Genomic DNA, 16935 nt, shown 5'->3' with positions numbered 1-16935 from the left:
TTCTATAGAGCAAAGAAAGTGATGACACATCATTTGTTTAACAACACTATTTATTTAGCTTAATTTAACAGTTCTTTTAAGAAGTACTAATTAAAAAAAAAACAGCGGTCACACTTATTAACTTCAGACCCTTGACACCTCAATATCATCATCGCCGTCCACTGCTTAACGGTCTTAGGCAACCCGAGTCAATCGTCCTGCTAATAACTCCTTACTCCTTAAAATTATTATGCAAGAAGGTGTGTATATTATATTTCTTACCTGTTATGTCGACGGAGCTAAACCAAGTCGTAGTAAGACATCAATACCTGAAAAAAACAAATGAATAACGTTTGTCATGTGATAAGGTGGAGACAACGAACATTCCTTGAACTATCATAAAAAGAAGCAAATATAACTAAAAAGCATTGTATATAATCTTATCTTATTTATCTATTACTAATTACTAATATATAAAGCTGAAAAGTTTGTTGTTTGTTTGAACGCGCTAATCTCAAGAACTACTGGTTCAAATTGAAAAAATATTTTTGTGTTGAATAGAGCAAGGCTATATACTAGGCTATTTTAAGCTATATACCATCACGCTGCGACTAATAGGAGGGAGTGAGAATTTAGTGTAGTACAGTTATGATTTCATAACTTATATCTTCTAACCACGCGGACGAAGTCGTGGGCAACAGCTAGTATTTTATATGGTACCTACATATCAAGACCAATGATCATTGGGTGACTAACTTCCTACAAACAGAAATTCCTGACAAAATCCAGAACTGACTAACAAGCAGTATTTTTAACTTAAAATTTTGTTTATGTGCGTCTGATTTACGTGGGTAGGACCTAACGGGCAACAGAATCATTCATGTTCTGTAGGTTGAAAATAGTAGGACGAGAAAAAACATATCGAGAAAGAACAACAGCATGCTCAGTAGAATTGGAAACGTTCAAAATATGTATTAAAAGTACATTCAAGCGTTTTCTATCAACGCTAACGATTTACTTGACTAAAGGTGCAGTATTGCTTTTTACACGACACCCGCATTTAGGGATTTAACCCTTTTGTCGCACGCACTAAGACACCCAGACTGACAAGAACAAGTATTCATAGATGACACAAACACTTGTCCTAGGCGGGGATCCCGCGAAACGTAACGCACACGGCACAGTTGGCTATCCATGCAGTCAACTATTTAAGTAAGACTCCGCTAAATGCGATGTAGAGAGCACCGTCTTACTTGCACAATGTCAACAGTTCTCTAGCAACTAAAGCACAGTAAAATAACTATAGCTACATAAACAGCAGATCAAAACAAAAGACGACCGAGTTTAACGTACGAACCAAAATTCTAGTCTCATAAAACCGAGTCATTTACTAAGTCATAAGAAAAACAGTTGGTGTTAGGCGAAAGTAAGCAAACGCATCAAATCCAGCTGCTATTTGCAAGGCACTTCAAGCAGTAAATTTCACTTACGTTATATGGCAATGTCAGGGACTTTACCAGTATTGTGTGTTCATTGTTTATCTCAGGCAATGATATCGCTTGACAAATATCTTCTATTTTAGTACAATCGTTCACGTATATAAAGATAGTGACAGATTATATTAAATAACAAGCGAATGTAAGAAACACGAGGGGATAATTATGGTTGTTATTCTAAGATTATTTTTTTTGTTTTAATGCAGTTTAAAAACCTCCTTTCATTAGTTATGTACACGGTCTATTGCTTTTTCTCCCAAAGTCTAATTTAAAAAAGATCAGAGTTACTTCATTTTTTTCACATAGGTAATATTATAAACCATGTCCAAGTTAACTAAATGTCAGTTTTACTTCAAAATGTTGTTTTATCAACTATCTGAACTTCCTTGGATATTTATATCTGTACACTACAAGATAAACTCTGAATCATTTCATTTGAATGTCCCGCGCTAATGCAAACATAACGAGACAGTTCTCGTAATAGATGAGCAAAAATAAAGAAACAAGGATGCAATCACAGCTATTTCCACGCGACACTGCTCATGCCGCAGGGAGTATTGCACTGGAGTCTGGACTAAAATTAATTAAACAGAAAAGGTTCCTTTTGAATACTCTATTTTTAAAACAAGGTTTTAATCTTTTGCGAAACTGTTACTGGCTGGTAATACTTTATGCATAAATACAAATACACACACACACATACGTGTATTTATGACAATATCACACAGACAAGTTTAGTGTTGTTCCCGTTGTAGGGCATTGTAGAGCGCCGCCGTCGCTCGCTTCCGCGACAGAAACAAGAAAGCTTCTTTAAAACCCAATAGTACAGAATGTAAAGTTATGGAATCAATGTAACACTTATAAAAGGACATATTTATATGCTCAAAGCGTAAACTATCGGTGCATTAGATATTCATTATGCGTAGCAATGACTGACGGTTTTCGTTATATAACAGCTATCTAGGAAATATAGAAGCATTACCTGTTACATGGCAACACTGTCTACTGTCTAGACAGAAAAACGAGGTTCTCCGGAATGGAAAATTACTTGACTTGCATACCTACAAATATTATAATCATTTACTTGAAAACACTAGTTTTTGGAAAAGACAGATAGCTCATCGCTGCATGGTATACTGCCAATCCCACTTGAACAAGATGAGTTACGAGTTCGATCCCCGCGCAGTTCAAACATTTGTGTGATCCAAAATACGCTTATTTCGAGTCATTCCGTGACACAAGGATTAAGTTATAAAACAAAACAAATGCACTCATTTTCTACTTTTGAAGGAATTCTTTCAATAGAACAACCGCAGGTATGACTATAAGAAAACATCAATTTAACTAGCACAAAGGTGACATACCTTAATGACAACACCATTAGTTATAATAAATGAATTTTATAATGCATACTTAGCCATTCAAGATACAAGATATATTCAAGATACGGAAATAAGTAAAATGCATGTAAATTTTGTCCAATTTACATCAAGAGATTATAATTTACATCCACAAGAAATTTATAATAATATCACATATCAATGATGTGATATAACTGCTCACGTAATATTTATATTAACACTTTTATATTTTATTTAAACATCATTGTTTAAACATTTAACAAAACCGATATGTGTCGATGGATTAATTGTTTTAATTGAAACAAATTAATTTTAATGGTTTCTAAATTAAACAATCTTCCGTAATCTAAACTGGCATTCGTGAAGATCAATTGAAGGTTTGCGGAAAAAAGCCAAAACGATAAAATTATGTGGGAGACAAAAAACATTTTCCATATTTTTGATTGACGCGTAAAAAAAATTGTTTGACATATTTTTTTTTTGACTTTTTGGATAATTAAAAATATAAACCTTCAATTATGCAAACTCAACATTTCCCGCCGACTGTTGATTTATATGCAGAGCAGAGTTCTTTCAAACGTCGAACAGTCAAAATCTGCGGCCGTTATGTAAGTGGCCAGTGAGAAAGCGTGCCCAAGTTGTCAGTTTAACGGCTATCATAACCAGCATTGTTGATACGGAAATACGTGGTTAGTATATTTCGTTTCTGTTTGAATTTCGAATGCGGCCTGTTTTGTCATAGTGCATGGTGTGAATAACAGAATACGAGTAAATGCGTGGAATCGTAACATGTTTGGTAACAATGATTCGGTATCGGTATTACGTGGCTCGCAAAAAGTAAACAATTATTGCTGTCAGAATGATAATTTTGCTGTACATGTCGTGATGGCAATATGTTTGCAATATTCAGTGCCAAAACTTATAGATGCACTTTGCTGCTATTCGACATAGTCGTTGCAAATACTTTAATTCTGACAAAATGACAAGACTAGTACGAACTTCATCAACAAACCCATCGTCAGTCAACAATTAAAGAAAATGTTACAATAATTAAACTTCATGACATACCTATATACGAGTATACCTACATAGTCACACACCTAAGTATTTTTACAAACTCGTTCACTTGACACCGTTTTTAAAAGAATCCGTAAACAATAAACTTTTTGCATCTTTTCATTGAATCTCTTAACAGGCCAGTGCATTTACAAAAACAGTTACACTACTTTAAAATCACCGATAATATAATTTGTTGACCGTAAATAACATTAGAGCTGTCATCGTTTAGTTAAGTATCGTACATTGTTCCTAAGTGTGTGTCATACTCTAATAACAGTTACTGTTCCACTGCTACCTATTATTTTGTACCCGTTATTTCGTTTGAATCATTAAATTTCTATAGGTTCCTTGAATTGAAAATTGTACAAAAAAATGTGTTACAAATCTTGTTTTAAAAGTTGTGCAACCGTAAAAACTCTTTGATTCTTATTTTTTTTTTCTACAAATTTAAAATGAGAACAGAACGAATAGGTAGACACATGACATTAGGAACTTGAAAGCTGAAAAGCATTCTTTTTTGACCCAAAAAAGTTGTGAATTAAGTAAATTGTAGATGAAAGCATTGAACCATAGAGGTATAGAGGTCGCTGTGCCTACTTAGCGCGTTCCGTTGACTTTCGTTTTCACAAACATTCCACTTTTGGGTTCAAGGCTGTTAGAACAACATGGATTCCATAGGCGTTTAAATTTGTCTTTGTTCTATTGAATGCTTCTTAAAATAACTTAACAAAAGATTTCAGTTTAAGTTTTCTGAAAGTACTGAAGTCGTTTTGGTAGTTTTGTTTAACAATAGCACCTAATTTTAATAGAACAATAATCCAAAATATATCGCCTCCAATGCCAATTGTACTGCAAAATTAGGCGACAGGCGTATCAATAGCTAGTTACAAACTCATTGTTTTCTATTGGTAATACAGACAATTTGACAATGCTAATTGTTTGTCAACACAGGCTAACCCTTTGTCATCGTGTCATTGATAACCGCCTAATTTTAGTGTGACCCGAATGTTTGTTCTTTGTCCATCTGTTTGAATGTTTTTAAACAGCTGTCAGTAATAAAGGACTTGTTTAATTATTCTTTTATGAATTATCTTACTGTCAATAGTCATCAAAGTTCTGGCTATACCAAAGCCCAGTCCTCAGAATAACTTTAACCCTAGAAAGATAGTCTGCGTAAAATTGACGCATGCATTCTTGAAATATTGCTCTCTCTTTCTAAATAGCGCGAATCCGTCGCTGTGCGTTTAGGACATCTCAGTCGCCGCTTGGAGCTCCCGTGAGGCGTGCTTGTCAATGCGGTAAGTGTCACTGATTTTGAACTATAACGACCGCGTGAGTCAAAATGACGCATGATTATCTTTTACGTGACTTTTAAGATTTAACTCATACGATAATTATATTGTTATTTCATGTTCTACTTACGTGATAACTTATTATATATATATTTTCTTGTTATAGATATCGTGACTAATATATAATAAAATGGGTAGTTCTTTAGACGATGAGCATATCCTCTCTGCTCTTCTGCAAAGCGATGACGAGCTTGTTGGTGAGGATTCTGACAGTGAAATATCAGATCACGTAAGTGAAGATGACGTCCAGAGCGATACAGAAGAAGCGTTTATAGATGAGGTACATGAAGTGCAGCCAACGTCAAGCGGTAGTGAAATATTAGACGAACAAAATGTTATTGAACAACCAGGTTCTTCATTGGCTTCTAACAAAATCTTGACCTTGCCACAGAGGACTATTAGAGGTAAGAATAAACATTGTTGGTCAACTTCAAAGTCCACGAGGCGTAGCCGAGTCTCTGCACTGAACATTGTCAGATCTCAAAGAGGTCCGACGCGTATGTGCCGCAATATATATGACCCACTTTTATGCTTCAAACTATTTTTTACTGATGAGATAATTTCGGAAATTGTAAAATGGACAAATGCTGAGATATCATTGAAACGTCGGGAATCTATGACAGGTGCTACATTTCGTGACACGAATGAAGATGAAATCTATGCTTTCTTTGGTATTCTGGTAATGACAGCAGTGAGAAAAGATAACCACATGTCCACAGATGACCTCTTTGATCGATCTTTGTCAATGGTGTACGTCTCTGTAATGAGTCGTGATCGTTTTGATTTTTTGATACGATGTCTTAGAATGGATGACAAAAGTATACGGCCCACACTTCGAGAAAACGATGTATTTACTCCTGTTAGAAAAATATGGGATCTCTTTATCCATCAGTGCATACAAAATTACACTCCAGGGGCTCATTTGACCATAGATGAACAGTTACTTGGTTTTAGAGGACGGTGTCCGTTTAGGATGTATATCCCAAACAAGCCAAGTAAGTATGGAATAAAAATCCTCATGATGTGTGACAGTGGTACAAAGTATATGATAAATGGAATGCCTTATTTGGGAAGAGGAACACAGACCAACGGAGTACCACTCGGTGAATACTACGTGAAGGAGTTATCAAAGCCTGTGCACGGTAGTTGTCGTAATATTACGTGTGACAATTGGTTCACCTCAATCCCTTTGGCAAAAAACTTACTACAAGAACCGTATAAGTTAACCATTGTGGGAACCGTGCGATCAAACAAACGCGAGATACCGGAAGTACTGAAAAACAGTCGCTCCAGGCCAGTGGGAACATCGATGTTTTGTTTTGACGGACCCCTTACTCTCGTCTCATATAAACCGAAGCCAGCTAAGATGGTATACTTATTATCATCTTGTGATGAGGATGCTTCTATCAACGAAAGTACCGGTAAACCGCAAATGGTTATGTATTATAATCAAACTAAAGGCGGAGTGGACACGCTAGACCAAATGTGTTCTGTGATGACCTGCAGTAGGAAGACGAATAGGTGGCCTATGGCATTATTGTACGGAATGATAAACATTGCCTGCATAAATTCTTTTATTATATACAGCCATAATGTCAGTAGCAAGGGAGAAAAGGTTCAAAGTCGCAAAAAATTTATGAGAAACCTTTACATGAGCCTGACGTCATCGTTTATGCGTAAGCGTTTAGAAGCTCCTACTTTGAAGAGATATTTGCGCGATAATATCTCTAATATTTTGCCAAATGAAGTGCCTGGTACATCAGATGACAGTACTGAAGAGCCAGTAACGAAAAAACGTACTTACTGTACTTACTGCCCCTCTAAAATAAGGCGAAAGGCAAATGCATCGTGCAAAAAATGCAAAAAAGTTATTTGTCGAGAGCATAATATTGATATGTGCCAAAGTTGTTTCTGACTGACTAATAAGTATAATTTGTTTCTATTATGTATAAGTTAAGCTAATTACTTATTTTATAATACAACATGACTGTTTTTAAAGTACAAAATAAGTTTATTTTTGTAAAAGAGAGAATGTTTAAAAGTTTTGTTACTTTATAGAAGAAATTTTGAGTTTTTGTTTTTTTTTAATAAATAAATAAACATAAATAAATAGTTTGTTGAATTTATTATTAGTATGTAAGTGTAAATATAATAAAACTTAATATCTATTCAAATTAATAAATAAACCTCGATATACAGACCGATAAAACACATGCGTCAATTTTACGCATGATTATCTTTAACGTACGTCACAATATGATTATCTTTCTAGGGTTAAAAGGAGCAATATTTTTCTAAACTATTAACCACTTGCTATTCAAATTCAAACAATTTCAAATATTCCCAAAAAATATAAGTTTTGTTTGGATAACAAGAATAGTATAAACACTTTAATGATTAGATTATATTTTAACCGTTTACACATATCATCTTTTAGGATAAATAAAAAATAACTCCGAAAAAAACAATAACTTCAGTAAATTTATTCTACATCGACCATTTTGATCCCGTTATTTTAGTACAAGTTATAGTTATTAATTTTCTTTGATACCTTCCTATATAGACGGCAAAAAATAAATGCTGCCAGCATCGAAGACGTGCTTCCTGCCAGTGACGTGAAACAATTTTTGGACGTGAGAACTTTTTGTACCTTATTGAATACTTATTTTTTTATTTAAATAAAAAAGCTGTCCAGTTACTCTATCAAACAGTAGCTGTATCGAATCTGTATTGTAGTCGTAAAAACATTTATAAAGTGAAAAGAAATAACTTTGTATACTGCTAAAAGCTTGTTTGACAGCTGTCAAATACACAGGCCTGGGGCGTTGGGGGGCTAAAATATTGCTATCCTTTTACTCAATTCAAGACTGACGTTATGATTGCCGCCTCTACAAAACTTATAGATACTAAATAGTTAGATATCGTTCTCTACACGACTTAACTTTAGCCCAAGATAAGGGACTGTTTATGTTAATATTTCGAGAGGTATTAGATTGCAGTGCCGATGACGACAGACCGTTTGCGGCAAAACTCCATATCAACATTCGTTCCATAAATTGAGTATGACATCAACCGTCTGCGCCCGTATTATGGCGACTGAATACTACCCGCATAACTACTCAAATTAAAAGTTTACTTTAGTTAATGAAACTTATTCATATCGGTATTTTGATGTCAATTTTAGACTAACATAGAATTTTACTTCATTCATTAATGAACGCTAAAATTGAAATAATTTTTTACGATCATTATACCATTTGATATATGTATTGTGATTGTATATCTGACACTGTATGATGACTGCCAAAAACGTGTATCGAAACATATCTTCAAGCATTGGGTTGACCATTTATGGCCACCTGAGACGATCAAGGAAATTGACGTGTGGTACGTCGAAAGAAAATGTCGTGGTAAGAAATGAATATTTAATAGTGAGAAATAATATCATTCACAGGCAATATCATTGCAAAGAAATCCTTCATAATACCTTTGTTTCCTTTCATAATAATTCTAACTTAAATCACGCCACTCATAAACTGATGATACTTGCCAGGAACTTATAAAAACAATATTGTAATTATTATATTCACCTACTGTAACCAACTATTCTTATTTAAACATGTTTAAGTTACACTATAATCAGAGAATTCTCAGCAACATCATCCATATTATTTTGATTATCTAATGTTATCTTTAATGGCATCCTTGTTATTAAAAAGGTCTGGATGTGATCTGACCTACTTAGTATCAATCGTGAGAGAATTTAATCTTTATAGTTTTATTTTTTAAGTGCAGTAATCGAAAGCTTTTAAATCGAGTGCAGTGTTACGACATTCAATCGCTTTCGGATTTACGATAGTGACCTTGCAAGGTTAGCATTTATTTTTTATTTATTAAAATTGATAATAACAGCAGTTTGCTGAAAGTTGTCATTATAATACGATTATTCTGATAACTTTAGTAGTCAGTCCCAATTTTCTTATTTAGCTGATTAATTGTATTTTTCTCCTTGAAAAAAATTGTGCGCCAAGATAAAACTTTTGGTAATGTCTAAAATATATTTTCCTTCTCGTCATAAAGAGGTTGACAAAACTATTGGTCATTAACAGGCTGGTATAATTTTCGAAGCATCTGGATAATATCTCTCAAAATCTGAATCAAAGTGCGCCTTTCCAAAATGTCAATCCCATGGTTACATAAAAATATTTACTATTTATGTAGCTATGAATTCTGTTGACAATTTGACATTGATTAAATCTCACCCGATCAAAGTAAATAATAGGCTTGAGTTAAACCGACTTGATAACCGAATAAAAACACGATTTATGAGTATGTTAACCCCAATTCGAGAACAAGCGTGGATATAGCGTGTTTGTCAAAACACTCAATGCCAGAGACAATTTTCACTTTTTCTTCAGCAAACAAAGCGAAATTTGTGTAGTTTGACATTTTCACAAGCATTGAAGGACACGCAATCTTGTCTCTGGTACATTTGACATTTCAATTATGTAATAAACAATGCATGAACTAATTATTTCCCAAGTTTTTGTTGTTATAACACCAGGTAGATTGTATCGTTGCTAATTTAAATAAAAAAGGTGTTATTGATTTTATCTTTTGCGGTATGTTGCTTGTTTTGTAGACTGACAGACAAGTAATAATTATATAACAAGTATTTTGTTACCGATTTAGGCGTACTTTGAGGCTTTTTCCTATTCCGGTTTTCCTCTTTTCCACCTGTGAACTAGTCTGAAATCTATGTTATGATGTAACTCGATATAATTATAACGTTTTACCAAATAAATAATGCTAATTTAAATAAGCTAGATAATTTAATAGCTTTGTCAATTGAATAATAACCATTCGCAGTAAATATTATTGCGTAGGGATTTCTGTAAAGCCTCGAGGCTAAGCAAACATAAACGCCGCGGACCAAAATATTTCTACCAGATTACCATACAAATGGCCGCATACCTATCACGGAACTGCCTTCGTTGTAAAATGTAACCAGATAAATGCCTTACCTAACTGAACAACAAAGCTTTTATCACAAGCGAATAAGGTCCAGAATTGAACGACTCAGTGATTCAATTTCTAAGTGACTAGTGTGTGGATAAGGTCATGTGTACGACACATGTATGTCGTTGTAAGCTTGGGTATGTTCGATATTTGAATTTTGAAAATGAGAATACTGGCTGAATGGTGCTAGTTTGACGGGTGTCAAGAATATTTTTCTTTTTAAACAAATTGATGTAAATGTAACTTAATTTATGTGCTTGCGAATGTCAGCCCATTTTGAAAGGTACAAGTCGCAGTAAATTTTTATTAATCTACAAATAATTTCTCATAATATTACCACACAGATCAGAAAATACATCCTGTGTTTTAGACCTGTTTTATTAGACCATCAGACTATATTATTGATTGCCATTACTACCTCTACGTGTTAAATACAACCGGAACTAACGCTTAAGTTGGACAACCTCGCTCGTTGCAATTAGACCTTCCATGTTATACATAACATATGTAGTAACGAGACTAATAAGTATCATAGGAGCGACCGCGGAAACCGCGACATAATCACGTGAACGGAAGAAACTGCTCCAAGACTCGAAACCGCAATTTGTTTTTGTTAGAAAAGTCACATCTGGGCCCCGATTCTGCTATTTACAATGGCCGATGAATTAATGGAAATTTGAAACTATTCCTTTTCTCCTAATCATTTTGCCAATAAAATAATTGGAAATTAATGGTATTAACCGTGAGTGCCTCGTGCTGAATTCCAATGATTGTGTAGAAAAATGCTTAAGAGAATACGAAAATTGCCTTTTTAAGCCAAATTTCATTCATTCATTGTCCATTGTAAATAGCAGAATCGGGGCTCTGGTCTACCATCACCTCTTATAGTGAAACTCTTGTACTTGTGGAAGCGAGACGGAATACATTGCGTAGAGCGCTGTCTCTCTTCCACGCGTGATTTATATAAGGTTGTGTATCAAGAAATACATTGTTATTGTATTTAATTACAGTAATCCGATAGTACTCGATAAGTTGATACCGTTTCAAATATTATCAATGAATCACAAACTTAATGGTCAGTGCAATAATTCGGCGTCATTCAGTGTAAAGCAACAATATATAGATAATAATATAAGTTGTGAGTTGGGCACAAGTTCACAACTTATACGTCGTTTGTTTTGGTTTTTGATAGTTGTAATACATACTCGTAATTAAATAACAAAACACTGATTATTTTGTAGTGGTTTCTTAGGTGTACGCGAATGTTAGATATTGAAATGAAATCTCTGAAAATTTTTGTTTCCGACTTCTGCTCGACGTCTGCCCGTGACCATGATACCTGCAAAGGTTTCGAAACGTCGGGAACTAAAATCTAAAATTAAACCGCGATAAAATCCGTAAAAGTAGTTTCATTTCACTGACTATTTTTTGTAACGAATGTTTCTGAAAACATACTTGGGTATTAGACAGCATTTTTAATATGAACTTAAAACACATTCGCGGTCATGATCGATGGAAAAAACAACTCATTAATCAAAAATTATCGCAAGTTTCATAGATAGAAAATTGTTATTTCTCCAAAATAATGAGTAAAGTAACATCATGATATCTTTTTAATCTAATCACCATTTTATCAAATGTTTATTATTTAAGGAAACTGTGTTATTGGAAGTCAGTCAAGTAAACAACATCATAATTATTATTTTGACAGATTATACGCAGTTTCAAAACATTCAGGGATTCGCAACATTTTTATGTGAAACATTTCGTTGAAAAACTTCACATAAAAATAAATCTAAACTTTTTTATCGTTTTCAAAAATTGTATGTAATATGTTTTGTTAGTTTATTTACAATTGTAAGTATAACTACTTATAAACTGATCGTTACAAGGTAAGGCACGAATTCCTTCCCAAAGTGCATAGCGGCCATATTAGGTGCACTCTAACGCAATCAGATCTAACTAAAAAGGTATGTCTCATGCGACCGGCACCTAATTTAACTATCCACTAGTAACTAGCACAAAATTATGGCTTTGCTTCGTGGAGTTGTAGTTACTCGAGCTAATTAAACATTTAATAATTGCAAGGAATTTAGTTGAGTATAAGCATGTTTAATGTTAACTAAATGTGTAATTAATATTTCTTGAATGAAAAATATTAATAAATGTTTAATTACAGAAAATCGTTTAGTAAAAAGAAATTGATGTTAGTAATTTCAGTTAAATATAAATAATTTAATAAAAACAGTAGTGAAAGAAATACGATTAGGTAAAAAATATAAATCACCATTTCTATAAAACTGAATACTTATTTCTGTTCTTAATTCAATATTTGATGAATGATATAATGTCGATGAAAGATGTTTTTTTGCCCAAAGACCGGAAATGGTCACACCCAAGCCACAAACGTGTAAAAACATGTCGGGTACCCAGTTTATTGCCCTGTCATCACTTTTTTTTTAATTTTAATGAGTGTTATTGAATAAAAACCTCTTTACAGCTTATGCATCGGTTATAAAATCACTTGCCTAACTAGTTTTTTGTACATTAGCAATTGAAATAAACAGTTAAAATCAGCTGATGGTAAATTGATGATTGATTGATAAAGACAAAAAAGATCAATTGTAATAATGTTTTTTTTTCTTGTCATTATACTAGACAGGATATTATACGTTATTGCAAAACTATACAAATACTGTAGCGATATTATTCCTTTTCCGGTCCATTAATGCTCATGTACCTACTTTAAACAAACTTCTTTCAAACGAAATTCGTTCTTGTCATTTTAAAAATCTGCCGCAATTAACACGCCATAAACTTAAAACGGCAACTTCTATATCTGTGTGAAGGAATAACCTTATAGATGTGCCCATATGATACTTATATCGATGTATCCACAGACCTTCGGATGTACAATGCCCAATGAGTCAGAACGCCTGAGTATCAAACCAATGACTTCACTGTACTCAACTCACTACAAAGTTCCATTACGAAGTCCCATTAGACTGAATATGATAATACCATTGCACACACTGTAAACAAAATGTTTATGATCCCTGGCCTGAATGACTTTACTTTAGCGAATAAAAATCGAATGTCGCAGATTGATTGGTGCTGAGCACGTCATGTTTTCTCAACAGATAATAATTTAAATAGATTAAATATGATATAACATTTAAAACTTGACATAAATATAAAAATACTTTTAGAATTTTCGTCGCGTCACACCTGCTTTGGTGGAAGATAATTAAATAACCGCAGCTGCAAATGCAAGCCAAGTAAATAATAGGTAGTAATTTAAACCACATTTTATGATAAATTACAACAAAAATTTTTCGCTGTTAATTATTAAGGACAGTTTGCTTCATTATTACATTAAAAAATAAATTTAAATTAAATGAAAAATACTTTTAATACATTCGTCCTATTATTTAATTAAAGGTACAAAAATATTAATATAGGAATAAATTAAACAAAAATGATAAGTTAGAGAAACACAAAAAATTTTTGACGACACGTGATATAAATGGTGGACAGAAGGAACATTTAGTATGTATGTAGGTAGGTATGTGTAACAGTAACAATGCAACTAATGAGAAATGAAATCGTTGCACATCCAATTAGAAAATTCATCGTCTATTCTCTAGCGAAATATTTACCATTTTTAACATAACCTTGACAGTAACAAACTTGGCTTCTTGTCATTTATAAACATTGAGGGCTTTAAGTATAAAACATCAAGGAAATCTTTAGCAAAATACTTCTAAAATGTTTATAATAAAAATTATGTTCCTTTTTCATAATTATCAAATCAATGATTAATAAATACACTACCATACGTATTTTCGTACATCTAAAAACTTAAAATTTTCCCTTTCAAAAATGTTGACTGATAGCAACAAAATGTCAACTCTCGCTAAATAGTATGAATACATGAACATGATTCAGATAAAGCAGAACAATTAGGTCAAATATTTTTCACTCATAATTCATTGAGTTTCCAATTTCCGCAACACTATACGCGACCGCTACTAATCTCATAAAACATTTAAAAGAAAATAAAGCAAAGCAACGTTCTATAAAAAGTTTTAATACTTACAAAATAAAAAAATAAAAGTCCTTTTGGTTTTGGCAAAATGTCACGAGTGTTCACTGCACAGATAATGCACAATAAAAACTTTTTTAAACTTTAAATTGGCGCTATTTTGTGTTCTTTATTCAAGTGTTCGATGCGCAACGCACGCTATGGCTGCGCGCTCTCGACCGACTGCCGTCGCTCGCGGCTCAGTGCTAGCAAACGAGAGAATGTATAGCGCAACGCAATACAGCGATTGTAGCCGCTGACTTGTCGTTACTTTATTGCTACTGAAAGCAAAAATGTGGTAAAATATCGAACACTAGGAGACGGAATTTCTGAATTTCGTATTTAGCCCAATTCTAAACCTCGGACTGAATCTTTTTAATATTTTTTTCGTCGCATTTTTCTACACATTATTAAATGTCTTTTTTTTCTTAAGTGAATATATATAAGTGAATATATCCATTTTATTCTAAAATTATTGAAATATATTCAGAGCCAGCTAAAATTTGCTACAGTAAGCAGGTGCATTGCACGCGTACAGCACGCATATTAACTCCAAATTTCATTCTGCTCAGAAACTCCATGCCATCGGAATTCTATGCGAAATGGGTTTTTTAACTTCTCGTGCCATTTCTTTTATGGAGGCGAAGTACATATGAATGCGTTAGCTGCGGTAATAAAAAATACTTCGCACAAAAGTGTTGAAAATGCGTAATACGGACGATGTAAATGTTAACATCAGTATTCAAAAATTACAGCTCAGTTACACTATGATCATGAAGACATCAGAAAGACGCCTCAAAAATAAATAAGGTCTTGTTTGTAAAAAAACTATACCTTTATTAAATATAGAAATAAACATTTTCAGAATTAAACTGCACTGTCTGCACTATCGTACACACTTCCGCGGCCTATCAAGAATCGAATAGTGTCGCAAAATTGTTGCGTTTATCACGACAAAGCGTACCCTTCTACAGCCAACAACACAATAATCATTGTGTGGGCAATTGACCGGTTCCCCGATACTAAAAACATCTATTTTATAACTATGTTCGTAACATAACACGCATCGAATTGCGAGCGATAAAAATTATGCGTGATGTAAAACTTAATTAAAAGATTATGATTTGGTCTGGGTTTTACAAGAATGTCTTATAAAATGTTTGGCTTTTGCTTTATATACTAATCTCGATCAGGATTTAACATTGTTTACCTCACGGTAGTTTATCTGTATCGGTTGTTTTTTCTTGAGTCTGAAGCTCATCTTTTATCAATTCAGATTCTTCCTGTTAGCCTACATAAGATTGCATTACGAAGTGCAACTGCACTGATAGCCTAGTGGCATGGCTCGATTCTTGCGTAGTACGTGTACGAACACATTCCTCGCTACGCATATCACATTTATATTCACATTATCCTCGCAGATCCCTGGTGCTAACTCAGCCTTAAAAATTAAACACTTTTGATTACGTCATCAATCTTTTTTGTTGTTGTTTGTAGAGTGAACTCGTTATAATGGCCAAATTAATCTCATTGGGTAACTGCTGTCGGAGAGAGAGATAGTTAGCCGGCATATAGGACCAAAGGTCTTAGGTTGTCATACCCGGATACAGGCGCCCAGCCCTGAGAACTGGACTAGGCGGAGTAGGCGGCTATTATAGCAAACAAAACTACCCAAAATCTTAATCAAATACCTACGGTACAAACACCACAGTTTCTGGATAACAATTGTAAATCGTAAGAATTCATAAGATTTGTAAGAAATAGATCATACCTAATTTATTCTGGACTAGCAGGCAATGAAGCCAAACCACCAGAATAACTACGAATAAGAAACCAAAACCGACTTACACCTATTTAATGAATTCGTAATAAAAAAAATAGTCTACAAAGATATCTCTAGATACCAAACTTTTTACACTACGTTCACTGATATTAATCCTGTGAAAATATATAATTCAAAACCTGCTACTAGTACACGAGAAAGTACCAAAAACACACGGTAAAACGAAGCCAATGCAAACATTAACGAACTCTTCACAAAAACATCCAATCTTCAGAACAGTATATGGCTTACGTAACTTTCTAACGCCACTTTCTCATACATACAATGTCAATACAATAATGTCGCGACTCATCGGAGAGTGGTCCATGTTCCATGGAGAAATGGTAAGATTACACGTCGACGTTAATTAATATATTTTCCGATTCAATTCATATCAAAATTGATGCGTGTTGTCTGTGCGTGCAATGACTTCGTATTAAAGATGGACGTGTAGGTATATATTGACAATAAGTGTTATATTTTTTGGGGATTTGTGGGGTTTGACTTCGGAATAGAGTAAGAAAATCTGTTCGTAGAGAAGATTTCTACTTAAAAAACTTTCCTTTAGACCGAGAAGCAGAAATGTGTTTTTCCGAAAAATAATGAGCCTTTTTTATACATTCGGACAAAGGTCGGTTGATGGTTTATCATTTTGGATTATTTTACTAGTAATCTACAAACTTATATAATTTAGACGCAGATAATCAATGCAAAATTATTACATTTATACCCTGCGGTTTACAACGCCCTATTTACGTAAACA

General features: G+C 33.6%; 1 long non-coding RNA gene across 1 annotated transcript; it reads right to left on the bottom strand.

Moving 5' to 3' along the window:
• Positions 1-99: 99 nt before the first annotated feature.
• LOC113506322 lies at positions 100-15331 on the bottom strand. Its single transcript, XR_003401715.1, has 3 exons — positions 15185-15331; positions 14366-14556; positions 100-308 (listed from the first exon to the last, which is right to left on the bottom strand). It is a non-coding gene; the product is annotated as an uncharacterized LOC113506322 (long non-coding RNA).
• Between the last annotated feature and the right edge of the window lie 1604 nt (positions 15332-16935).

Source organism: Trichoplusia ni (assembly GCF_003590095.1).
Source record: "Trichoplusia ni isolate ovarian cell line Hi5 chromosome 9 unlocalized genomic scaffold, tn1 tig00003776_group8, whole genome shotgun sequence".
Classification (NCBI taxonomy): domain Eukaryota; kingdom Metazoa; phylum Arthropoda; class Insecta; order Lepidoptera; family Noctuidae; genus Trichoplusia; species Trichoplusia ni.
This window is presented reverse-complemented; position numbering and strand designations above follow the sequence as displayed.